The sequence below is a fragment of the Monodon monoceros genome, unplaced genomic scaffold (genome assembly GCF_005190385.1).
Source record: "Monodon monoceros isolate NGI ecotype Baffin Bay Population unplaced genomic scaffold, NGI_Narwhal_1 Super_Scaffold_15, whole genome shotgun sequence".
Classification (NCBI taxonomy): Eukaryota; Metazoa; Chordata; class Mammalia; order Artiodactyla; family Monodontidae; genus Monodon; species Monodon monoceros.
In genome coordinates this window covers 15,353,541-15,379,821 of record NW_021703771.1, presented here as the reverse complement: position 1 = coordinate 15,379,821, position 26,281 = coordinate 15,353,541, and positions in this window count along the sequence as shown.

Here is a 26,281-nt window from a genome sequence, read left to right as displayed (position 1 = left end):
TGAGGAAAAAGACCAGATCAACAGGAAGAACATTTTCCCCCCAGGGGCAAGCAATAGTCGCACTGACCAAGCAAGTGAGCTCAATTGGGGGTCTAATAAGTGGACAGAGGAAAGCAATGGGAAACTAAGAGTCTGGTGATAGTTAGAGATCCTTGGGTACAAAAAGGCAGCTAGTACTGGAAATAAGTTGATTCACATGGAAAGATCTTTAACCACTGGGCTGGACAAAAGGGAAAATATGACTCTATTCCAAAATGGTTTGGAACACTAGTCAAGTTGTAATAGGCAAGTAATTCAAAACATGGCTGGCCAGGAAATAAGACAAGTCCGTGTTACCATAATTGAGACCCACTTAGCAGGGACCAAATCAGAATCCCCAAATTAAAATGTACATTTTTGACTAGTTTAAAAATAGCAAGTGTTTATGCATGAACAGCAACTATAACTTGTTGTCAGCCTCAGCGTTTTGGACTTGAGTTCCCTAAATTCTTCCTGCTCAAATTAAGAGTTGTATCTCAAGACTGAGAGTGGAGTGCAGAGCATACATTTGATGGTCAAGTGTCTTTAGCTGTGGAAAAAGAAAACATGTAGGGAAAATTGAGAACAATGGTTACAAAAAGATAGGTTGAGTGTTTGATATCTTGCTTAATATTTTGCAACGATTTCTAATTTCCCAACTATGATTTTCCACTGCCTTTCAGAAGGCGTCACCTTCTCTAGTCAGGAACAGTGATTGCCCATTCCTCGCATAAGCCCCGGCTTTTGATCAAGTTCTAGAATGTCCTTCTCATCTTTATAAGTTCAGATTCTAGTTCTCTTTGAAACTAAGCAATTATCCTTCCATCTAGAAATTTCTTTCTCCTGCCAATTTCCACAGCACTTTTCTATCAGTTTTCTCCTACACATAATGCATTCCTGAAAACTTGTTGAAGAATTAAAGGTATTAGAAGCCAAATAACATGCTCAAATATTTTTGTGTGTTAAAAATACTACTATAAATGGTAAAATCTAAATACTTACCCCACCCTTTAGTACAAGGTAGTCTTTGATAATACTCTCCAAGACTTCTTCTTCTTCACTTATCAATTGAACATATAGTCTGATGTCTTAATTTTAAGATACTTAATTTCATAAGTGTCTAAGCTATAATCTGAAAAATTTGGCTCACTCAATAATATCTTTTTTTCAACTTTATTAAAAGTGAGATCTATAATTCTTAATGTTAGGTTCTCTACACTAAAAAAATAATCTTTACCACTTGTTATGAAACAATAAGTTAAAACACAATTAAATATCACAATAATCATAATAATAAACATACCCGGTGGGTTAATATATAATTTACATAGATTATATTTATCCAACTTGCATCATATGCGTATTCAGTATTTATATATGCATATGAATATGTAAAACTCAAATATTTCTTCTTAGTATAACAGTTGTTCCTTTAAATTGATCACTTTTTCTGATTTCTTTTCAGTAGATACCTGGAAGACTGTTATTTACCTCTTTGGGTGTTAATCCAGGCACAAGCCTTGCCACAGTTTCCCAGTTGATGGTCCGGTGGATTCCACTTAATGGGTAAGGATCATGTCCAACACCATTTGGTTGTTTAGGAAATTGTTGTTTTCTGAATATCCATGACTGATCTTTTGGAACTAGAGACAGAGAAGACAAATAGATTTATTTGCATCTGAAATCCAAATGTTTGCAGAACATTATAAATCAGTTATAATTCATTCCTAAGAATTATCTACTACTACATAAAGGAAAAATAAAACTCACCTAAAATCAAAACAGAATATATAGCTCAAATCTCTTCAAATATAACAGAATTTGAATATTATGGATTGGTGGATAGATAGAAGGATGGACAGATGGGTAAATATGCGATTAAAAAGTATGATAAAATGCTAAGGATAGGGGACTTCCCTGGTGGCACGGTGGTTGAGAATCTGCCTGCCAATGCAGGGGACACGGGTTCGAGCCCTGTTCCGGGAAGATCCCACATGCCGCGGAGCATCTAAGCCCGTGCGCCACGACTGCTGAGCCTGCGCTCTAGAGCCCGCGAGCCACAACTACTGAAGCCCACGCACCTAGAGCCCGTGCTCCACAACAAGAGAAGCCACCGCAATGAGAGACACGTGCACCGCAATGAAGAGTAGCCCCCTCTCGCCACAACTAGGGAAAGCCCGTGCACAGCAAGGAAGACCCAACACAGCCAAAAGTAAATAGCTAAATACACAAACAAACAAATAAATAAATAAATTTATTTTTTAAAAAATGTTAAGGGTAGAATATAAGTGACGCGTATACAAGTGTTCACTATAAAATTCTTTTGATTTTGCTGTACGTTTAAAATTTTTCATAATAAAATGTTGAGAGAAAAAGTTGAATACAATATATCTTCCTTAAAAAAAATCATAATAATTGAACAAATAGGCATTGCTATACAAAGATGTGACGCTACTGAACTGGACCACTGACTAGCATGCGTTAGCTGCAAATGCTAATTGTTTACCCTTCATCTGAAACTTTGAATTTAGCCACTACAATATGGGAGTGACAATGTACACTGTATAAAAGAGCAGGTTGCCCTGAAAATCAAGACCTTCCGTGATTTATAATACATTGCTATGATTTTTCATTTGGGACTGATATTTTCCTGGTATATTCTGGCACTGTCTCCCTGGTTAGTACCATTGTAGTGCTAATTGCTATGCATCACCCTTGAATACATGCATTATCTCCCTTATGGGGTAGGGATTCCTTATACCCACTGTAGCATCTAGAACAGTGATTTGTGCAAAGCAATCCCGCATTCACTGGTACTGCACCTAATATTTTCCAAATACTTTCTGGAACATGGTCTCCTTTTAAGCTAACAACATTACAGGGGCCTGGGTATGCTGGATATTTGTGAGGTCTCAGGCGGAACGCATGTCTTTGCAACAGCAAAATGGAAAAAATGGAAGGATGGACAGAGGTGACTTGCTCATGTTCATGAACTTGCTCATGAATTAGTAAGAGGTAAAACTGGGGCCCAAATCCCAATTGTCAAGTCCTTTTGTTCCAGAGGGCTTCAATAATAATTGATTGAATGTATGTGTGAATATATAGGTGGTTCCTGTGGCCTGTCTGTACTCTGGTTAGTTAACAACTTTTTCTGATGTTTAGAACCATACCAGAACTGTGCCTCCCCTAACATTCAGGATTTTCAGAATCCATCCAGGGACATGGAAAACTGGCCTAGGGTCTGATGCCAGAGCCTTCTCACTCACACTAGAAGGGAGAAAAAGGAATTATGACAGTGGAAGAGAAGTCATTTGCTGAGGAGTAAAGGAAAATCATAGTTTGGTGTCAGTACATACACATATATAAATTACTAATAGGACCCAACTAAAGTTTGGAACTAGAGAAAAAGAGTTGGAGCTACAGCATTTTGTACTGAATGGTGGGAATTTACCATTATACAAAGCGAATTGAGAAGGTAAGAAACCTAACACTTTGGTGGGGGACGGTGGAAGGATGTCATTAAATCTTACTGCTGTAAAAAGCTCTAAGGGTGTAACATTGGTCATACGTAGACATTTTCTGTCATTCCAGTTCTTTATCTATGAAATAGTTTAATCTCCTTTTTGGTTTTCATGGAGTCTTTGAGTAGAGAACAATAAGGTCTAATCTCATTGAGTAACTACGAAGTGATACAAGGGCCCCAGAACTGTTTGCCTTTCTGTGTATGTTGAGGAGGGCCCATGAGAACTGATGTCAAAATATGTAAGTCTTGATAAGAAACAAAAGCGCTTAGATTTTCTCAAATTTCTCCCCATGAAAGTCTGTACCTAAGTAAATACAGATACTCTCTGATACATTAATTTCTTCCCAAACCTGGACCTATTCCAATATAGATGTTTTTTAGCCAATGTTCTACTCAAAGAGTATTTATTCTGTTTTTTCTCAGTAAAGTAAATATTTGTCAATATTTTGATCAACTATGTCTTGATATATTTTGCATGTAGTGATATGTAAGTGAAAGATAAGGGCATTATCTAAAGCTACATGGGTTGGTCTTTGATAATTTGGTGACATTAGATGCAAATACTCATTTACTGACATTTCTTCTTCAGTCAGAGACTTTAGAGAAACAATAAGTTTTTCTTTTGAACTTGTATCAGTAAAGACAGAGTAATCAGAAATCCTAAAATGAGAACACTCTAGCATTAGAAAATGAAATTCTGCAGTTAAGGAAGTTGAAAAATATTTATCGGACCCTATTTTAGAAGTTTAAAAGACAGGGTTTGGCTACTGCAGACCAAGTAGGAATAAATCTGACTGAATCTTTAAAGTTATTAAGAATACATCCTTTTTAGGATGGATTGAAATCCAGTGTAGAATTAGATAATGATAACGACTTGGGAATTCCTGAGCTTGTTTTTCTCTTGGTAGAGAATACGTTCCTCATACATCTGGCATAAAGGGAAACTCCATCTCAGTCCTGAAAGAGTGCTTGTTTTGTTTTGTTTTGTTGATAATAGTCTTTAGTGTGAGTTTCTCTCAGTGGATGCTGAGTAGAACTCATCACATAAGAATGGTTGGTTTACAGAACTTTGATGGCTTTCTATGTCTTTTCTTTCCTCTCTTGTAAATAAAGGTTCTCAGCACTGTTTTCATCATGAAAGACTGAAGAATTACCATTGGTTCATTTTACAGGAAAGCCAGACCTCCATGAAATAGCAGGTATATACTTACTTTGGAAATATGCAGTATCTTGTAAGAGCTGGCTTAGAATGTAAAGAAACTTGACAATCAAAACCATAATGACCTAATGAGAAAACACTCTCTCTTTGCCATAAAGTATATCAACTGCATAGACACTTCACAGATGGATTTTGTTTCTTTGGTTTTTTAGGACCTATAATTTCTTGATGCAAGTCTTGGGGGAAAACACCTGTCCTAAAATGTTTAAACATTTCTAGCTTGACTTAAGATGTCATTTGGTCTGAAATAGGATATGCGGTATGAAACCAATCCATAACTGAAAGAGATCTGAACGGCAATATTGGTGATTGAAACATATCAGAATGACAACATGCTCATTGGTCTCATTGACCTGAAATAATTTTCTCTGTTCAGTGTATATTTTCTTAAAGTTAAATTTATGGCCTTTTGCAGAGTGCGTGAAATCATCAGTGTTTGCCCTGACAACGGTAGTAAGTAAAACAAGGACAACCAACTGGGTAAGATTTCTTGCATATATCTCTGGGCTCTGTATCACTGTAGATTTAAAACGTCAAACATTTGTGCTTTGTCTGACTCAACTAAAGCAAGTGCGGCACTGTACTCGTTGTCACCCAATAATCCGTGATTGATTTTTGGGAGAACCCTATCTACTTTTCTTGGTACACCGTTTGCCAAATCAATATTAAAACCACATTTACTTGATCTTTCATGGATATTAGCATTCAAATAATCAGAACTTAACTGATTATTTGAGAGTCAGACAAATGATTTGAAGGAAAATTACAGATGGTCCTGGGCAGGGTATATGGGTGCAAGAAAGTGGTTGGGTGGGAATTTAGTTGCAGTTTGTCCTCGATTCTTCTAAGTTCTTAGCCTTCGCCCATGTTGGCAGGATATAATAGAATATTATAGCTGGAAGTATCCACCGTGTCGATTTTCTTGGCCACAACATCAGCAGAGTATTAGCTTCTGTGCTTTAGTAATCAACTTTCAACATGTCAATGAATTCCAAGGTCTACAGCACCATGACTTTGCATGCATCTCCTTTCAGTGTTGACTCGTCCTACATCAGGAAATTCCTCCTGAAAACACCTTGAAAAATAACTGTCAAGAATGGTAAATATAAGGAAAAAGATGTTTTCCTTATATCTGACTGAATTCTCTGCAATTAATACTCCTTCTTATCTAAGTTTTGATAAAGTAAACAATCAATGGATTATTGTTTTCTTCAAAATAATCCTTCCTCTTCTAAGAAATGGTCATGAAACTATCAATAAAAACGTATACATCTCTGTTCCTCAAAGAATCAGAATTTTTGTTTTTGTTAATTAGTCCATGTACCTGTTTTTATTCCTTTAATAAGCGCTATTTATTCATCTTTATGAACCCTTTCTAATCACTATCTGTATTTTTTTTGCACAGGCTCCCGACGCACAGGCTCAGCGGCCATGGCTCACGGGCCCAGCCGCTCCGCGGCATGTGGGATCTTCCCGGACCAGGGCACGAACCCGTGTCCCCTGCATCGGCAGGCGGACTCTCAACCACTGCGCCACCAGGGAAGCCCTATCTGTATTCTTAAATGTTGAAGATTGAACCCATTTCCATCCAGTTTTTAGTGTCAGTTGGTTTTTACTGCTTGTGATGCAACTTAGTTACCTGTAACTTTTCCTAAGTATAAAATGTTAATGTAATGAGAGTCTTACTTTTGATCACTTCATTTCAATGCATCCCCAAACTGTCCTCATTCCAAGAATAGGAAGCTGAAAACGTGAAGCCAGGTTCATCTTTGTCCCTGCTAAAATAGCTGTCATTTTATCTTAAGACAGTTGTCCTTTTCTATAAGTATGGAACATTGGGGAATAGTTCTCTTGTTTCTAGGAGTCAGAAAGGGCAATAAAATGTGCAGAATGACATTTGTTCAAGCAAAATAATAGAGTTATTCATCTAGTCAGCAAATATATACTTTATGCTCACTGAATATAAAAAAATGCTTTCGGGCTTCCCTGGTGGTGCAGTGGTTGGGAGTCCGCCTGCCGATGCAGGGGACACGGGTTCGTGCCCCGGTCCGGGAAGATCCCACATGCCGCGGAGCAGCTGGGCCCGTGAGCCATGGCCGCTGAGCCTGCGCATCCAGAGCCTGTGCTCCGCAGCGGGAGAGGCCACAATAGTGAGAGGCCCGCGTACCGCAAAAAAAAAAAAAAAAATGCTTTCAAAATACCATAATTTATTTAAATTCTGCTCTTCTTTTGGAGAGATAAATTGTATTTTAGGGAAGTATTTATATTTGTTTTTTTCTATTACTGTCTACAGTCTTTGAAAATGTTGTTATGATAGATATATCTTCGTATAGAAAATCTGAAAAAAATACAGACATGGATAAAGGTAAAAATGAAAATCAATTAAAATTCCACAAAAAGTAGAGATTGTTGTATATCCTTTCAGTTTTTTTGAAGAAGATGTACACATTCATAATTTTTTAAAAATAATTTATCAACAAATGTTCACTGTATGCCTGTATGAGCCAGGTACTACCATCAGAATATCTACTCTACTGAATAAAAGTGTTTCTCTCCTAACAGAGTTTGCAATGTAGTTGGGAACACAGATGACCAAAGTGTAAACCAAGATGCATTTAGTATTACTAATTGTAATACTGATATGAAACAAACAAATAAACAAAAAAAAGTGCCATGATTGAGAATAACAGAGTTAGGGCAAGACATACTTAGCTGGGGTGGTTAAGGGAGGTGTTACAGGGCAGGTAACAGTTCAGATGAAGGCAAGAGGATGAGAGATGACAGCCATAAGACTTACAGGAAGAACAGCATTCCAACCCACAACCTGGTTCTATAAAGATAGTTGAATATCTTCCTTTGATGCTGTTAATTCTGTTATGCCTCGTAATAGCTATTTGAGTCCTTAGACCTGATCTTCCAAATGTGTCCCTGCTAACTTGCTAGCTGGCTGGTACACAGCTGACAGAGTTGATGATGTTTTAATCACTTGGTCACCTGATCCAGTTTCAGTCTCTTCCTGTGAAATATACCTGTCATCACAAAGGTGAACACCAACAGAATTCAGAAAATGTTGCAGAGGTGGTAGAAAAGCAAGTCATAAATTTTGAAGTTGAGAGAAGAAATATTCTGAAGTCACCCCAGATCTTTAGTTCAGCTAGTTACTACGAATGCTGATGATATAAAAGCTGTATTTTTAAAATCAACTAAAGCTAGTGTGTAGATTCAGTTGGTTCTAATGCATCAGTGGAAATGTATTCTTATTCTTTAATTCATTGAGGAGGATATGATGACCAGAGTAAAATAGGCTTTCTCAAAAAATGAAAACTATAGTTGTGGGAAATAAGTTGAAGTAGAGAGAACAGTACAACTGTTTACCTTGCCTTTTGCATCTGAAGAGACAAGGCATACCCAGCCGTATCTATATCCCCTTTTAAAATTAGATCAGAAAAGAGCAAACACTTCATATTTCATCCTAGGGAAACACAATTCATACTCTTTGTTTCATGAGGACCCACCCCTTAAAACATAAGGCCTGCATTTCTCAAGGTCCTAGGAAGTTTTCTGAAGTGACATGACAATTAAGTCAATTGAAAACCAAAATTCCAGATGCTTCACAAGGGGACTGCTGTGTTAAGACATCCATACTCGGTGTTCAAGCTTCGGCTTAGGAGGTGCTTTATTCAGCATAAACATTTTCTGTGGGTCAGAGCAACTGCTGTTTTAATGCTTCAAATCAAACACACTCGGAGGTTTAGAGATGAAAAAATAAATATTTGCAAACAGTGGTTGAATTGGGCAGACTGTTCACTCTAGTTCTCTTTGAGGATTTTCAAATCTTCTATTTTATTACTGTTTCTGAATTTACCAATAAAAACAGTCACCTTGGCCACCAAGAAGGGACTTTAGAAGGAGCTATTATGCAGTTCCATGAATGTTAACAGATGAGACTTCAAGCCTGAGAGGGTCCTTCAGCGGCCCCGCATCTTAAAACACATGGTCCCTTACAGTTGACTGTCAGCCATCAGAAAGGCTATTGTTCCTATTGCCCAGTAGAAAGGGCATATTGAATAATAGAGAAATTGCTTACAATTCTTAATAAAGTTTGTACATGATTTAAATATTATAAAAGAATGTATTACCCAAGGTTTTTGGAAAATTTGAAATATATGTCTAATTTAGAGTTATGTAACTTTTTATGTATGGTAAGGCGTTTTTAGAACAGATTAGACGAATACAAAGGCTTCCTTGTTTATTTTACATATTTTGAGCTAAACATACGTATGCCTCACAACTAATGCTGATTCTTTTGTGTGGACTATTTTATGATGTATTTTGTTATGACTCTTACTTCTTTCCTAGAGCCTATTTCAGGATAAAGCCACTCATAAAGGGAGAAAGGGAACAATACACAAACTTATTTGAGACTGGGAATTTTCCCTCACAGTGTGTGTGAAGTAGGTGGATAGAGATGGGGGTACAGGAAACAGAAAACATCAGCCAGTTTATCAGTGTATTGTAGAGCCTAAAATTGTGACCCTGAAATTCTGTTTACTGACTCTGCTAAAGGCAAATCTGCCCTGTCCAAAATACTTACATTTCTGAATTAAAATTATCCTAAGTTTATGGCTTATTTCCAAGGAAAGACCAGGTCTAACATGCAGATGAATGAAGATTGCTCTTTCTTTTGGTTTTAGAGCTTTCTGTTCATATTATTCAAGGTTCTATTTTCTCAGTATTTGTACCAAAGAATATCAAATGCAGAATATGAAAATTTCTTGTGGATGGAGGCCTCAGAACATTCTAGCCACTGATTTTCAATTGGTGTAACGTGTCATACGCTAATAGGCTCTCCAGACCTCTCCAGAGGGCCTGGTCCACATATTAGCATTCTCCAAAGAAACAGAAATAATTTTATATATACATATATATGAATATCTAGAAGATGTACATTTGTATAAAGATATAGTGATAACACATATGCATATTGTATACATATATATGTACGTATGGAAATTTACTATAAGGAATTAACTCATGCAGTTATGGAGACTGAGAAGATCCTCCCAGATCAGCAGGCAAACTCAAGAGCCAGGACAGCCAATGGTTTAGTTCCAGTTCAAGTCCAAATCCAAAGGCAGGAGAAGACCAGTGTCGCTGCTCAAAGACAGTCAGGCAGAGAGAGAGAGAGAATTCTTCTTATTCAGCCTTCAGTCAGGATGTTAATAGATTGGTGATGTCCACACACGTTGGGGAGGGCAATCTGCTTTACTCTCTGTGGATTCAAATGCTAATCTCATCCAGAAATACACTCATGGACACACCCTGAATAGTGTTTAACCAAATATCATGGTCCGGTCAAGTTAATACACAGAATTAACCATCACACTCAGGACTTTTAAACAGTTTAAATGAACTCAGGCTTCACTTAGGCACCAGCATTATACATTTATCTTTTAAACTGGTAAAGCTGGGCTGGGGAAATTAGCTTAGGTCTGAGGCCAAAATCAGGATTCTTATACTCAACCCTAAGTCTAAATCTTCCACACATGAGGGGACAGACTAAAGAGCACACTCACCTGGCCAGCAGAAGACAGAATTGTCACCTGAATTTTGCCAAACAAGACCCAAGCAGTGTGCCAGGCAGAGCTGCGTTTATGGATGTAACTCTGCAGGTTATCCCCTGGGCTCTAAATCCCAGCTCGAGGGATTGTGTAAAATATTCATTGGGAGGTTTAGGAGTCTCTGTTGGTCCATTTTTATATGTATTCAAAATCGATCTGAGTTTTATGTTTCCCACCTCCTCACTGTTTTAAAAAGAAACTCCATTGAGGTATAACTTATGTACAATAACCTGCACCCATTTTAAGTGTGTGGTCCAATGAGCCTTGACAAAGGTAACCAAGTAACCACCGTCACAGTCAAGATACAGATGTCTCACTCCCAAAACTCTCATGTGAGCCTTGGTCATCAATGTCCCTCCATCCCAACCCTGAGCTCTGTGCTTCCAGTGACCCACTTTGTTCCAGTGGGTCCAAATCCTTGGTAACATTTGGCATTGCAAGTCTTTCATTGCCTTGTGTTTTAACTTTTATTTTCCTGATGAATAATAATGTGCATCTTTTCGTGTGCTAATGACTCCAGTTTATCAAATATTTCTTTTAAAGTTCATGCTTTCTTTGTTCTATCTATGAAGTCTTTGAACTTTGCCTCCTGCCACGTTGAGCTAGTAAGGTTGCGGTTTTCCATGAGGAGCACCTTTGAGAAAAAAGGCCACACCCAATTCTTACCTGTCACAATAGCAGTTTCTTAAGAGTGAACTTATCCCCTGGTTCTGTCTGCTTTTCATTGCCTTTAAATAGCTGTTTTTAATTTTGTCCAGCTTTTGTAAACATAAACAATGTGCTACTATGATTGGATTGGTACAAAGATAAATAAGCTAGTCATTGGAGAATTATTTTTTATTAGTGTGTGAGCAAGAGAAGAAACAGGAATTATTCTTTACTGTGAGTAGCAGTTAGGACCAGATGCTTTAGAGAAAAAAAACTGGACGTTTTCTTCCTTCAATTAATATCTTGCTTATTGGGCCAATATCCAAAGGAGGGAGAGAAATAGAGTTGTCGTTAAATTAATAGTTTTAGGGGTTCTGGGAAGCATGTTTTCTGCCTTCCCCCTCTATCAGAATGCTACCCCTACACAAATGTGTGTGTGCGTGCACGCACACACACACACACACACACACAACACACTCTGTCCTGGCCTTGTTGTAATAGCACATCATGATGTTTTAGGAGGTATTGAATAATTCACACAACTCAAGAAAAATGATAGTACATTAAACTATCTGTATAACTAGCATAATTTTTTGGCTTAGTTTGTTTGGTGATTAAAAATGGTATTTTTCTCCTTAAGGGAGAAACTTTTAAAAAATAGGAAGAAGAACTGTGAGTGCCATGTCATAGCTGTGGACACCAGCTCCCCCCAACCATATCTACTTTAAATGACCATCTTCCACTCCCACCCCCATTTTTGTTACAACATCCTTCTTGTTCTCACAGCCATAAGATTCAAGGATCTTTAGATAAGCTATGAGTAGAACTTGCACCATACAAATGTAGTATAGGACTGGCCTTAAATTCAATGAGTGATTTTCTTTTCTTCAGTAAGAGATTTAGCAGATGCCTTGGGGACAGAAAAAACATGTTTGTCTAGTGCTGGGAAGGTTCACAGAAGTGGTGTTCCTTAATTATAGAATGGGGCACCAGACACCATTGCAACTGTTCCAAGAATAAGGAATAGCTTTAAAGCTATTCCTAACTTTACAAGTAATTCTTTGAACAACCGGAATCACTCGGGGCCTTAATGACCTGGGAGAGCATGTAACGGGGCAGAGCAGGCCAGGGAGGAACATGAGGAATGCCAGCATTTACATTCTGGGTACAGGAGTCACTCTTGTGGCACTAAGAAAGTGAACCCCTCACTCTGGACAAGTGTCCCTCGACAAGAACCACCCTCAACCTTACTTTCAGTTCCATTTTGTCCATTGTGAAATGTGCCTCTCCCACAGTTCAACATCCTCTTTTGCATCTGACTTTTCTGCTGGCTGCTTACAATACACATTTGACATCCTAGAAAAGGTACATGGTTGCTAGATTTACTTCAACCTGGTGTTCGTGACATTACCTGCCACAATTTTGAATAAATGGTGATATAATGAGGCATGAGTGTTTTAATGAAGTTTAAATGGAACAAATAAACAGGACTTTTCTAAGACATGTCTTTCTTCTACATTAAGAGAAACATCATAAAGGCTAACATGTAATTTGGCATTTAAAGTCTCAAGTGTCGTGTGGACACCTCTAAGTCTTGTCAGACAAAAAGCAAATAACTTTTATTGACATGAGTCAAAAAAAAAAGGCTCAAACTTTGAGTCCTCTCCATATGTGTTGAGCAGAGAATTGTTTTTATTGTAAAATGCTAATAATGTTAATAAAATATTCAATACTTGATCACTTATGCTACTCAATGCTCTAAGTAATTATTAAGAAGTAATAATATACACAAATATTGGTTAATATTTGGTTAATATTGGTTAATACGGTTACAATAACCGTAAGAGGTAACTGTTACTTTTCCAGAAACAAGTTCATCTAACATTTCTTTGTGAATTAGATTGTTTTTTATAACCTAATTTCTTGATCATTTTCTTTTTCTAGCATAAAAAAACACATGCCTTTATATGTAGTATATGTGTATATTTTAAAGGTGCTTCATCATAGATGTACATAGTCATAAATCCCAGTTGGACTTGCTGTTACACATATAAAACAAGTAGAAAATAAATTTTCATTTCTTTTTTTGGAAAATTCCAAAAGCTCATCCTGCCATATATACAGAGCTATCAGTACAGTTGCAAATAAACTTTTCATTAAATTATGGGTTAAGTGCTTTGTAAGATCATTGTCATCATCTATAAGCAGCTTACAGAACCAAGCAAATATATTATATGTAAACTCTGTCTAAATCCAGGAAAAATAGGGGAATGTTTGGTCTGATTGGCTTAAGCAGGACCCAAACCATCACATACTCTAAATATTTTCACCGAGGCCTAAACATTTGACATCATGTCAATTATGGGGTCATGTCTTTTGAAAGCTTCTGTTATCTCTGAGCTTTCTAAAGAACTTGCTTGGCGGCATCACTTCACATCTTGATGTAGTCACTTGTCAGATTTGGTAGCTGTTTTCAAGCAGAGGGCCGATCCTTGAGCTCATGAGCCACACAGTTTGTTCATTTTACAAACATTTATTGAACACCTGGTATATTCTGGACATATTCCTCAATGAGCTTATAACCATATAAATAAAATCTTGGAGTATGAGAAAACAAAATTACAAGATGGGTAAAGAAAAGTCACATTTTATACGGGGTTAGAATATAAAGTAAACATTTAAGGCAAAACATTTAATGTAGTCAAAATTATCCTTGAAAATCCCAAAAGAAGCTATCAGCTTGGAGGCTTCCATACTATTTCTCAATGACTCTAAACCAGCCTGCTTTACTTCAAGCATTTAGAAAAGATTGTTGTTTTCTTTTTCAGTTGGGTATCAGATGAAGCAGTTGGCTTGCATCAGCCACTAGGTTTTATGAAATAAGCCTGTTTTAAAAGTTGCATAAGCAATGCAGGTTGCCCTTCCTATGATAGACACATAGGAGCAGACCAACAAAGGAGAGCAGATTCAAGTCTTCCCTGTCACTGTCGCTGTGGGGATTATACCTGTAGACAGAATGGCTGGTGGTCCACTTACCTGCATTATCTCAACTTTCTCATTTGATTGAATGCATGTAACAGAATTTGGGTAAATTAAATACATGGATGAGGCACTGTCCAGTGAAAACTCATAGTGGATAATCTAGGAAGCTTCTTAATCAGAGGGGATGCTTGACCTGCACTTTGAAGGATAAGTAGCAATTTAATAGATTGCTAATGTGGAAATTCCAGGCAGCAAATAGCATGAGCAAGGTCATGAAAGACAGTTTCTGGTGCATTGAGGAAACTTGAAGTAGTTCTCTGTGGCAAGAGGATGTAGCTACAAAGAAGCCAAATTCTGAGGAAGTTTCTTCTTTGGTGAAGTCAGAGAAACCCTTTTAACAGCAGAATGAAGGGTGAGTGGTGGGAAGACAAGAACAAAAGCAGAGAAGACCGGCCAAGGGGACATTAGGCAGCGACAGCTAAGGGAACTAACTGGGCTGCAGAGATTTTCCCAGGAAATTTCCTAGTCCTAGAATGGGGGCCAGACGCCCACCCCAGTGTTCTTTCCAATTCACCACACTGCCTCTTCCATTGCATTTCCTTTTATGTCAGCCCCAGTTCTTCCTAATGAAGTATTATATATACATATATATGTATATATATATATTCTCTATACATATATATTGTTTTTCCTTTTTTCTTTTTCCTCAACTGATTTCCACAGATTCATTTTGGTCCTTCGAGGTTGCAATGAGAACGACTATTTTCTATCACTTATATAAAGCCTCTTAGGATCAGTTGATCTTTTTTTTTTTTTTTTTTTTTTTGCGGTACGGGGGCCTCTCACTGTTGTGGCCTCTCCCGTTGCGGAGCGCAGGCTCCGAACGCGCAGGCTCAGCGGCCATGGCTCACAGGCCCAGCCATTCCGCGGCATGTGGGACCTTCCCGGACCGGGGCACGAACCCGTGTCCCCTGCATCGGCAGGTGGACTCTCAACCACTGCGCCACCAGGGAAGCCCGATCTTTTTTTTTTAGGTCACTAGGATCTCCCTCATTGTCCAAACACATACTCTAAACTTCAAGTTTATTTATTTTTCAAATGAGTATTATTTATTATTGTGGGTTTTTTTTTTTCCAGCTGCACCACGTGGCACGCAGGATCTTAGGGACCAGGGATCCAACCCTGGCCCCCTGCAGTGGAAGCACAGAGTCTTAACCACTGGACCGCCAGGGAAGTCTCCTATTTATTATTAAGTTAGCTTTTTATAATTATTTGTTATTTTAAAAAATGTTTTAGCCAAGGAGAGGTCATTAGCTCTCACTCAGGCTATTAGCGTGACTCTCCGTAAACACATTTTGTTATGAACAAAGAGTGACGTTTTAGTTTGGGCACATTATCACCCAAAAAAACAATGTTTAAATGGTATTTAATGAAATGAAAACAAGTTTTCATTTTTGCCATCTTTGCCAGCTCTGGGTGTTATGATGCCAGTCTGGTAGGAAAAAGGTGACTTCTTAGTCTAATTTGCATTCTCTTATTATGATAATGTTTATCATATTTCAGTGTTGATCACCTTTGGCTTTCTACTTTCACAGCATATTCATCTTCTTAGCCATTTTTATTGGAGTATTTATCTTTTTTTCGCACTGAGTTGTAACAACTCCTTATGCAAAATAAATGACCATTATCTTTAAACTTTGTTTCGATTATCTTGGTCAAACTTATCATTTGCCTTTAAGTTTTTATGTTGTTTTAAGATATATGGGGTTGTGGGTTTTATGTAATTAATTTATTATTTTTCCCTTTTTACTTCTGTCTTTTATGTTATACCTTTCCCCAGCTGAAGATTATACAACTCTAGAAAAAAATTGTTTCTTTTCTTGTTTTGTATTTCACACTTAATTCTTTAATCCTTTGGAATTGATTTCAGCCTGGAGAGTGAGGTAGAAATGTAACCTTTTCTTTTCACTGGCTGTGACAGACACAGAGACACAGCATGAGCATCCACCTTGAAAAGGAAACTTGATGCTCTGCTGTGAGGGCTGTGGTTAGCTGCCAGCCTCCAGCTGTTAGGCCCTCCAGAGTCCACCTCTGCTTTCAAGCCAAGGTCACAGTTTTCTTGGGCTGGCCCCTGGCCAGTAACCAGGCCAAGCAGCTGTAGAAGGCCTGGTTTTTTCCAGTCAATGAGGGACTCCCCCAGTGCTGTGGAGCTCCATCCCTCCCCTTTGGACGTCATCAGGTCAGGTCTGCTTCAAGCTCTGACAGCTCACCCCGCCCAACCTGCTTCCTCCCTTTTACCTTCCCAAGTGTTAGTCTCCAAGAAACTTTTGTGCTTCTAAAGATCCATCTCAGTGTCTGCTTCCCAGAGAGTCCAACCAATACTCTGGTTTACCAGTTAACTATTTGCACATTCTTAGTTAGAAATAACTCCTAACAAGTCAGGAGACATGTCTCCTCCTTGGTTTTTATTCAATGGCACTGATCTATTAATGTGCTCTTTGGCTGCTTTTACAGTTTAAATTACTAATTAATTAATTAGGAAATTAGCATAGCATATAAGAATATATATATACCATCTATGTATGAATATGTATGTGTATATGTGTATATATTCAGAGAGAAAGAAAGAGAAAGAGAGACTCAGTCTGAAGCAAGTTCTTTATGAATATTTCCCTATGTTGCCTATTTTCCTTCCAAGTAACATTTAGACTCAATCAAATTCAAAAAGACTTTTGAGCTTTTGCTTTCTCTATCCAGGAAAACTTGTGTTTCCTTTACTCACACCTACCTTCTATTTCACCTCAGTAAAATGTTGCAGACTGTAAATACATATACCCTGCATAGTTATCATTGAATTGATACCTAAGTCTTTTGTAGTTGTTTATGGCTATGGAATTTTTTTTTTTATGGTTTGTTACCAACATTAGAAAACCTACTGATTATGTATGTTGAGTTTTTAAATCATCCACATTGCAGAACTTCCCAAAGAATCCTAACAGTTTTTGCTTGATTTTCGTAGGTTTTCCATGTAGCAAAAGTCTTACCTACACATATTATCAGTTAAGACACCAGGGTTTATGTAGCCCCTGGGAAGCAGGACCACTGCAGCTAACAGCAAAGTGATGCCCATGCAGAGGAGAGGGTGATGGTGATGGGAATGGAGGTGATGTGTGGGTCGGTGTAGCTATGTGCAGATTGGGCAGGCTGGCAGTGGGGAGTTGGGGGGACAGCACAGGTGACTTTAAAGCAGTAGACAGGTGACATTAGGCATAGTTTGGGAGAAACAAGTGAGAGAGACACCTGGAACAGAAAGAAGGCAGAAATATGGGCAAAAGCATTAATTAGCTTTTTTTTTTTTTTAAAGAGAAACTCTTTGGAGATCAAGAGACCTCTCTTACGAGGGGCAGGGCTGCTGTGCTGCCATTTGGAATGTGGAGTAATTGATCAGCACGTCCTCAGTGTCGTGTTTGGTTTTGGTTTTTGGTGCAGTGCGTGGCTAGCGGGATCTTAATTCCCTGACCCAGGGATTGAACCCGGGCCCTGGCAGTGAAAACACCGAGTCCTCACCACTGGACCACCGGGGAGTTCCCCTCAGTGTGGTATTAAGACCGTACATGATCTGGCACCGGGATCTCTCTCAAATCTCTTCACTGTCACTCTTCCCCTCATTCATCCCAAAAGAGCCTGTGCTGTGCAGTTGCCTGAAATGTTTGTACCCTAGGTAATCACATGGCACACCCGCTCCTCAAGTGTCACTGCTTCAGGAAATCAGACCCTCATCAATTCATCTGAAATAGAAACCTCAGTGCCTCTCTCTCTGTTGTAGGTATTTTATTTTAAATTTAGCACAACCAGCAATTATGTTACTTAATGGTTTGCCACCTTACTCACTAGAAGGTAAATTCCCCAAGTTCAAGGATTTAGTCTGTTTCCTTCACTGTTAAATCACCACCACAGGATGGTACTATACTCAATTGTATCTTTTTTTCATAATGTGACATTTTATTTATTTTTAAACAATTAGACATTGGATTTTTTAAAATTATTATTGGAGTATACTTGCTTTACAATGTTGTGAACCTATTTGCAGGGCAGGAATAGAGACGCAGATGTAGAGAACAGACATGTGGACATGGGGTGGGGGGAAAGGGGAGGGTGGGAAGAATTGGGAGGTTAAGATTGACAATATACACTACCATGTGTAAATAGATAGCTAGGGGGAGCCTGCTGTATAGCACAAGGAGCTCAGCTCGGGGCTCTGTGATCGTGGGTGGGATTGAGGGATTGGGGGAGAATGGGAGGGAGGTCCAAGTGGGCGGGAACTAACACAAAATTGTATTTTTTGAATAAGGAAATGAAAGGACACATGATTAACCTGAGTTAGGTGATATTGTAGTTGCTCTATTATCCCGAGAGTTCTTTTGTTTATCGAAAAAGTTATTTAATATTATCGAATACCATTTTGTAATCTTTCAAGATGACCTGCTCTTTTTTCTCTTTCGCCCTCTTTATATGATACACTGTGTTAATATATTCTCAAATATTAAATCAACCATGCATTTCAAGAAGAAACCATGTTTGGTCACACTACATTAATTTTTAAAATACTATTTTGAGTCCCAATTTAGCAATACTATATTTTATTTAGGATTTCCTCATCTATATTCATAAGTGTACTGGCTGGAAATTTAAATATTACTTCATCTTTATCAATGTCAGGGTTATTCTAGCTTCAAAAAGGTACCTACCTTGTTTAATGTTTCTTAAATACGTTTTCAAAAATTGCATTTTTATCAAACTAACACAAGTGCACAGACACAAATTTAGGGCTTTTAATAAAATTTGCCCATTTCCTTTTTCATTCCTCCTCTTCCTGAGTCTTCTTTCCCAGAAGCAACCTCTTTTATCCATTTCTGTTTCAGTTTCTCAAAGTTTCCTCCATATTGCTGAATAATATTCCTTCATTCATTAACGTAGACATTATCTATTGACTGTTGAGGACTTTGCACTTACATGACCTTCTATAGGGAATCTATAGAATAACTTGATTTTGAGAATTTTTTTTCTCTCCCGTTCTCCAAACTACTGCTCTTTCCTCTGCTATAATTTTTCAGTTTGTGTCTCTTGGTCTTTCTCTTTCATGTTGTTGAAACATCTCTTTTTTCAGATTCTGATGATTGTGGATTATCCATTCATACTTTAGGAATAAAGCCACTGAGACCTGAATGAGGCCTCGTGGATCTTGCTGTGGTTTATGTCAAAGAGTGTTTTTCCTATGTTTTCTTCTAAGAGCTTTATAGTGTCTGGTCTTACATGTAAGTCTTTAATCCATTTGGAGTTTATTTTTGTGTATGGTGTTAGCAAGTGTTCTAATTTCATTCTTTTACATGTAGCTGTCCAGTTTTCCCAGCACCACTTATTGAAGAGGCTCTTCTTTCTCTATTGTATGTTCTTGCCTCCCTTGTCAAAAATTAGGTGACCATATGTGTGTGGGTTTATCTCTGGGCATTCTATCCTGTAACATTCATCTATATTTCTGTTTTTGTGCCAGTACCATACTCTCTTGATTACTGTATCTTTGTGGTATAGTTTGAAGTCAGGGAGCCTGATTCCTCCAGCTCTGTTTTTCTTTCTCAACATTGCTTTGGCTATTCGGGGTTTTTTTGTGTTTCCAAACAAACTAAAATTTTTTTGTTCTAATTCTGTGAAGAATGCCATTGGTAGTTTGATAGGGATTTCATTGAATCTGTAGATTGCTTTGGATAGTACAGTCATTTTCACAATATTGATTCTTCTAATCCAAGAACATGGTATATTTCTCCATCTGTTTATGTCATCTTTGATTTCTTTCATCAGTGTTTTATAGTTTTCTGAGTACACGTCTTTTGCCTCCTTAGGCAGGTTTATTCCTAGGTATTTTATTCTTTTTGTTGAGATGGTAAATGGGATTGTTTCCTTAATTTCTCTTTCTGATTTTTTATTGTTGGTGTATAGGAATGCCAGAGATTTCTGTGCATTAATTTTGTATCCTGCAACATTACCAAATTCATTTATTACCTCTAGTAGTTTTCTGGTGGCATCTTTAGGATTCTCTATGTATAGTATCATGTCATCTGCAAACAGTGACAGTTTTACTTCTTCTTTTCTAATTTGTATTCCGTTTCTTTCTTTTTCTTCTCTGATTGCTGTGGCTGGGACTTCCAAAACTATGTTCAATAAGAGTGGCAAGATTGGATGTCCTTGTCTTGTTCCTGATCTTAGTGGAAATGCTTTCAGTTTTTCACCATTGAGTATGATGCTTGCTGTGGGTTTGTCATATATGGCTTTTATTTTGTTGAGGTAGGTTCCCTCTATGCCCATTTTCTAAAGAGTTTTTATCATAAATGGGTGTTGAATTTTGTCAAAAGCTTTTTCTGCATCTATTGAGATGATCATATGGTTTTTATTCCTTAATTTGTTAATATGGTGTATCACATTGATTGATTTGCGTAACTGAAGAATCCTTGCATTCCTGGGATAAATCCCACATGATCATGGTGTATGATCCTTTTAATGTGTTGTTGGATTCTGTTTGCTAGTATTTTGTTGAGGATTTTTGCATCTATATTCATCAGTGACATTGGCCTATAATTTTCTTTTTTTGTGATATCTTTTTCTGGTTTTGGTATCAGGGTGATGATGGCTTCCTAGAATTAATTTGGGAGTGTTTCTCCCTCTGCAATTTTTTGGAAGAGTTTGAGAAGGATGGGTGTTAGCTCTTCTCTAAATGTTTGATAGAATTCACCTGTGAAGCCCTCTGGTCCTTGACTTTTGTTTGTTGGAAGATTTTTAATTATGCTTTCAATTTCATTCGTTTCTGATTCTTCCTTGTTCAGTCTAGGAAAACTGTACCTTTCCAAGAATTTGTCCATTTCTTTGTGGTTGTCCATTTCATTGGCATATAGTTGTTTGTAGAGGTCTCTTATAATCCTTTATATTTCTGTGGTGTCAGTTGTGATTTCTCCTTTTTCATTTCTAATTTCATTTCATTTCTAATTTTCATTTCTGTTTTCTAATTTCATTTCATTTTGTTTTATTGATTTGCATACTCTCCTTTTTTTTCTTGATGAGTCTGGGTAAGGCTTTATCAATGTTCATGTTCTCAAAGAACTAGCTTTTAGTTTTATTGATCTTTGCTATTGTTTTCTTCATTTCTATTTTATTTATTTCTGCTGTGATTTTTATGATTTCTTTCCTTCTACTGACTTTGGGTTTTCTTTGTTCTTCCTTCTCTAGTTGTTTTAAATGTAGGGTTAGATTGTTTATTTGAGATTTTTCTTGTTTCTTGAGGTGAGATTGACTTGCTATAAACTTCCCTCTTAGAACTGCTTTTGCTGCATCCCATAGGTTTGGGGTCATCGTGTTTTTGTTGTCATTTGTTTCTACGTAGTTTTTTATTTTTTCTTTGATTTCTTCAGTGATCTCATGGTTATTTAGTAGCACACTGTTTAGCCTCCATGTATTTGTGTTTTTTTCCTGTAATTGATTTCCAATCTCATAGTGTTGTGGTCAGAAAAGATGCTTGATACGATTTCAATTTTCTTAAATTTTCCAAGGCTTGATTTGTCACCCAAGATGTGATCTATTGAGGAGAATGTTCCATGTGCACTTGAGAAGAAAGTGTATTCTGCCACTTTCGGGTGGAAACTCCTATAAATATCAATTAAATCTATCTGGTCTACTGTGTCATTTAAAGCTTGTGTTTCCTTATTTATTTTCTGTTCAGATGATCTGTCCATTGTTGTAAGTGGCATGTTAAAGTCTCCTACTGTTATTGTGTTACTGTTGATTTCTCCTTTCATGGTTGTTAGCATTTGCCTATGTATTGAGGGCTTAAGTGGGTGGAGCAATCACCCTATCCTCTTCTCCCACTCCTCCCATAGGGCCCCTCCTACCTGCCTATCCTGAACTCTCCTCGACCTCCTTCCTCTGCCCCTAGGGCCAATGTGGCTGGGGGGGAGGGTGGAGCCTTTAAGGCAGGCGACTGGCCTAGCAGCTCAGCAGGATCCTGGGGCCGAGTGGGTGGGGTAAGCGCCCTCTGCTCTTCTCCCGCTTCTCCCAGAGGGCCCCTTCCATCTACCTCTCCTGATCTCCCTGGCCTCAAGGGAACTGATCCTGTCTGTCCTCCACTTCACCTCCCCCCTCTATCTCCCCACATCCTACCAGTTCACTTGGGGGTCCTCCCATCTCCTTGGACATCAGGGTCCCCCACCAGTGGGTGGCAGGCGCCCTAGTTGTGGGGAGACGCTAACTCGGTGTCTTCCCACACCACCATCTTGACTATGCCCTCTAAACATAATATCCTCTTAAAATTTATAGATATCTTTTAAAACTTTATTTTATTGAAGTGTAGTTGATTTACAATGTTGTGTTAATTTCTGCTGTACAGTAAAAGTGATTCAGTTATACATATATATATGAATACTTTGTCATATTCTTTTCCATTATGGTTTATCACAGGATATTGAATATAGTCCCCTGTGCTCTACATTAGGACCTTGTTATTTATCCATTCTATACATAATCGTTTGCATCTGCTAATCCCAAACTCCCAATCCATCCCTCCCTGACCCCTCTCCCCCTTGGCAACAACAAGTCTGTTCTTTATGTCTGTGAGTCTGTTTCTGTTTTGTAGATAAGTTCATTTGTGTCATATTTTAGATTCCACATATAAGTCATATCATATGTATTTGTCTTTCTCTTTCTGACTTATATCACTTAGTATGATAATCTCTACACCCATCCATGTTGCTGCAAATGGCATTATTTCATTCTTTTTTATGGCTGAGTAATATTCTATTGTACATGTGTACCACATCTTCTTTAAAATTTTATGAATAGCTTTGTATCTGTAATTGTATCATCTTTTGTATTACTAATAATGGGTATCTATAATTTCTATTTCTGTGTTTATTTTTCCTAATAACTAAGTATTTTTATTTATTGATTATTCCACTTTTGCATTTTTAAAATTTGGCTCTGAGCATCTCAGTTTCCTCATCTTTAACATAATGTTATTAGTATCTATTTTCTTGGGTGGTAGGGAAGACTAACTGAAATCCTATATACAAAAACTAGAAGAATAAACTCAAATATTAGCTGCTATTTATTTCTCCTGCATATCCTGGGTTTATTTTCTTGTTCCAGTCCTAATTTATTGAGTTGGATATTTAGTTACTTTTTTTTTTATTCCTCCTTGTTTAACCATGAAAATAGTGTGTGTTAGTTTGGCTGAGAGTAAGTTTGGCTGCCTCTCAACATTTTTATGTGGAACATTTTTCATTGTTGTTATTTTCTAAATATTCTCTGATTATAAGTTTTAGCTCTTTCTGTTTTAGGAAATGGCTTCATCCAACAGTAAAATCCATTGACAAACCAGCAAGGAGCTGGCTATCCTTGAGGCATAGCTGGACTTGCCTGGGCATTTCCTCACTCAGCTGATGCTGATTTACCCCAGTGACAGGAATTCTTCCTTCTCTAAGGGCTCCCTGACCTTTGCCTCTTAAAAATAGGAAAATTAATTGGGCTTCTCCTGGTCTGCCTGCTGTTTGCTTGTGAGGCTATACTGCTTTCGTAGGAAAGTGAGTTTTGAGTTGCTTCTAAATATCTTCATTCCACCTGGTTCCACTTACACTATATAAAGCAGAAATTTCTTGAATTCTGTGGCCTATAGGTGGCACCTTCCCTAGTTTTCAGTGCCACTGGAGTTTTAAAAATTATAATTACAGTATGTTTTTACCATTTTGGTTATTTCTGTTAGTTATCATCAAAGGAGGTTGAATATTTGTGCCTATCTACCATATTTTTCAAAAGTCTAAATAGAGATTTAAAAACCATTTAACTGCCACCTTTTAATTTTGTATGCATTTTCAAACTCAATTGGTAAGTTGTGACCACAAGTTAGGGCTGTTTGATTTTATGTAATTCTCTACGGACATGTGAGATATTTTGGTATGTGAAGTCTACAAAAGAGAAAGGTTAGTTTGATAAAGAATATATCAGATTGCATTTGCATATTTTTAAAAATTAGTCTATATTACCTATTTTATACTTTTGACAATGCTATAAAGAATCCTTCATTTCTTTAACACAATCCCTTGGTTGATTTTGAAAATATGTTTAAAAGTTAACAAATTTTAAAGATTTGTTTGGCCAAGTGAATTATATACTAACTTTCTGTATGTTTAGATTGTGTTCAAACTGGGAAGAATCATTAATTGTGCTAGAAAAAAATACGCTGTCATATAGATATCTCAGGTTTTTACCAATGGGGTTCACTAAATCAGCTATACCCTGGTTTTCATGTTTGTAAAAACCATTTGCAGAGGCAAGCCAGAAACTATCTGGTAATCAAACCCCTGCAATTAGTTTACAAGCCAAACAAAACCATTTGCATGAAAAAGCTTTAAAGAAAAAAAAAAAAACTAAAATAATTAGAGATCCTGGCCTTAAGTACCTGAAAACTAGAGGTCTGAAGTCTTATCCCTTTCTGCAAAAGACATGCTAGATTTCTTTGCAGAATTCCTTGGTTTTCTATGTATGTATTTTTCTTAATTTGGATTTACTGATAAGCAACTCATTTTTGTGCGAGTTTTACACATTTCCACAGCAGTTCTTTTTGTGTGTTTATTCCTTCCCTCTGGTCATCTGTTACCTCAGCATCTTTCTTACCTGTTTGGACAAAAAAAAAAAAAAAAAAAGACTGTATATGTGTGCATGAATATTTCAAATCAGTCATATTGTTTGATTAGGAAAAAATAAAGAACTGAATCCCCTAACATTACTAAAAGACCAATCAGAACCACTTAGAAATGGTTCAAACTCAGGAGTACATAATAACCTAAGTTTTTATGAAACATCAAGATGCAAAGGGAGAATGGCATTACATCTTAAGGCATAAGGCCTGTTTGAATAAAATGCACATTACTATTTCCCTTTTGAGAACTACTATATCAGAATCTCTGGGGTGTGGTTCAGGGACCTGTGTTTTTCAAAGGCCTTCTAGGTAACTTTGAGACAGATAATCTATAGATCTCAGGTATGAGTAACAGTGGAAAGGGAGAAGGAGAGAGAGCTAGTCCATTATAACAGGAATTTAAAATGGCTTTGTTACTGTGGCTGCACAGTGAATTTGGAAGCCAGTTTCAAAAGAGAAGCAGATTGGTTTATTTAATTTCTCTCTGCCCCATAATAATAGTATTAAAATCTATCTGAAGAAAAATAATTCCTGACTGAAGCCTAGGAGGAAATTATCATGGGGATTCTTACAAAGGAGACAATGAGTAGGCAGTTAATTACCCAAGGTTTTAATTCCACCTCTACAAAAGCCGAGGGCATCACGTTAAATCTTAACCTTCAGAAGACGGTTCTGCAAGAAGCTAAGGTAATCTAGGAACATTGCTCTCTTCTGATAGAACTTGAAACAGAGGTAAAGCTGGAGAAATGGATATTTAACTATCCTTTCAACCAACGCTTTCAGATATCAAATGTTTCAACCAAGTTTTAGGCAAAGACCGAATAGCAAACAGTATTTAAACTCTCTTCCCAGGGCCAACAGCACCAAAATTCTTTGTCGTGGGTAAAAGTAGGTGCCACACATCTTGGGTCCCAGAAGTATTCATGACATCATGAATATTTGCAGGTCGACTTTGGGTCTAGAAAGCACCGCCCCTCCCCCCCAAAAAAGACCCCTACCATCTGCCATCTCCATTTTGTAGCTCGATCTGCCCTTATCCTATTTTCAGTTATTTTTGAAGACATATGCCCCAGGGCTCTGATGTCGCGCTAGGCTGTGGAGGTGAGGCTAAATGCAGCCCCTTCCCTCCCTGTGACTTTCATCTGTCAAGGTTGTTCCCTACTGAGACTTGCTCCCAGTAGCACTGAAGAACTGGGAGGACCGATGTTCCTTATTCCGGGTTTATCAGATGCCCGAGAGCCTGTGGCACACGGCCAACTCATTTTGAAGTACAGTTGAACTTGAACTTGACCGTCACCTTCATTTCTTTTTATTTTTTTGTGACCTCCTCTCTCAAGCTTCGTATCACGGGAAAGCAACCAAACTTTCATACTAAGAAGGAAATAAAATACGATCCTGAATTTGATAAAGAAAATCAGCAGTTTGCCTGGGCTCTCCTATAATTTGTGCCATGAATTCATTTTCTCCATGTGAATGATGATAGGTAGGGTCAGTGTTGGTGATGACTGACTGTCCAGCTGCAAGTAAAACATTAA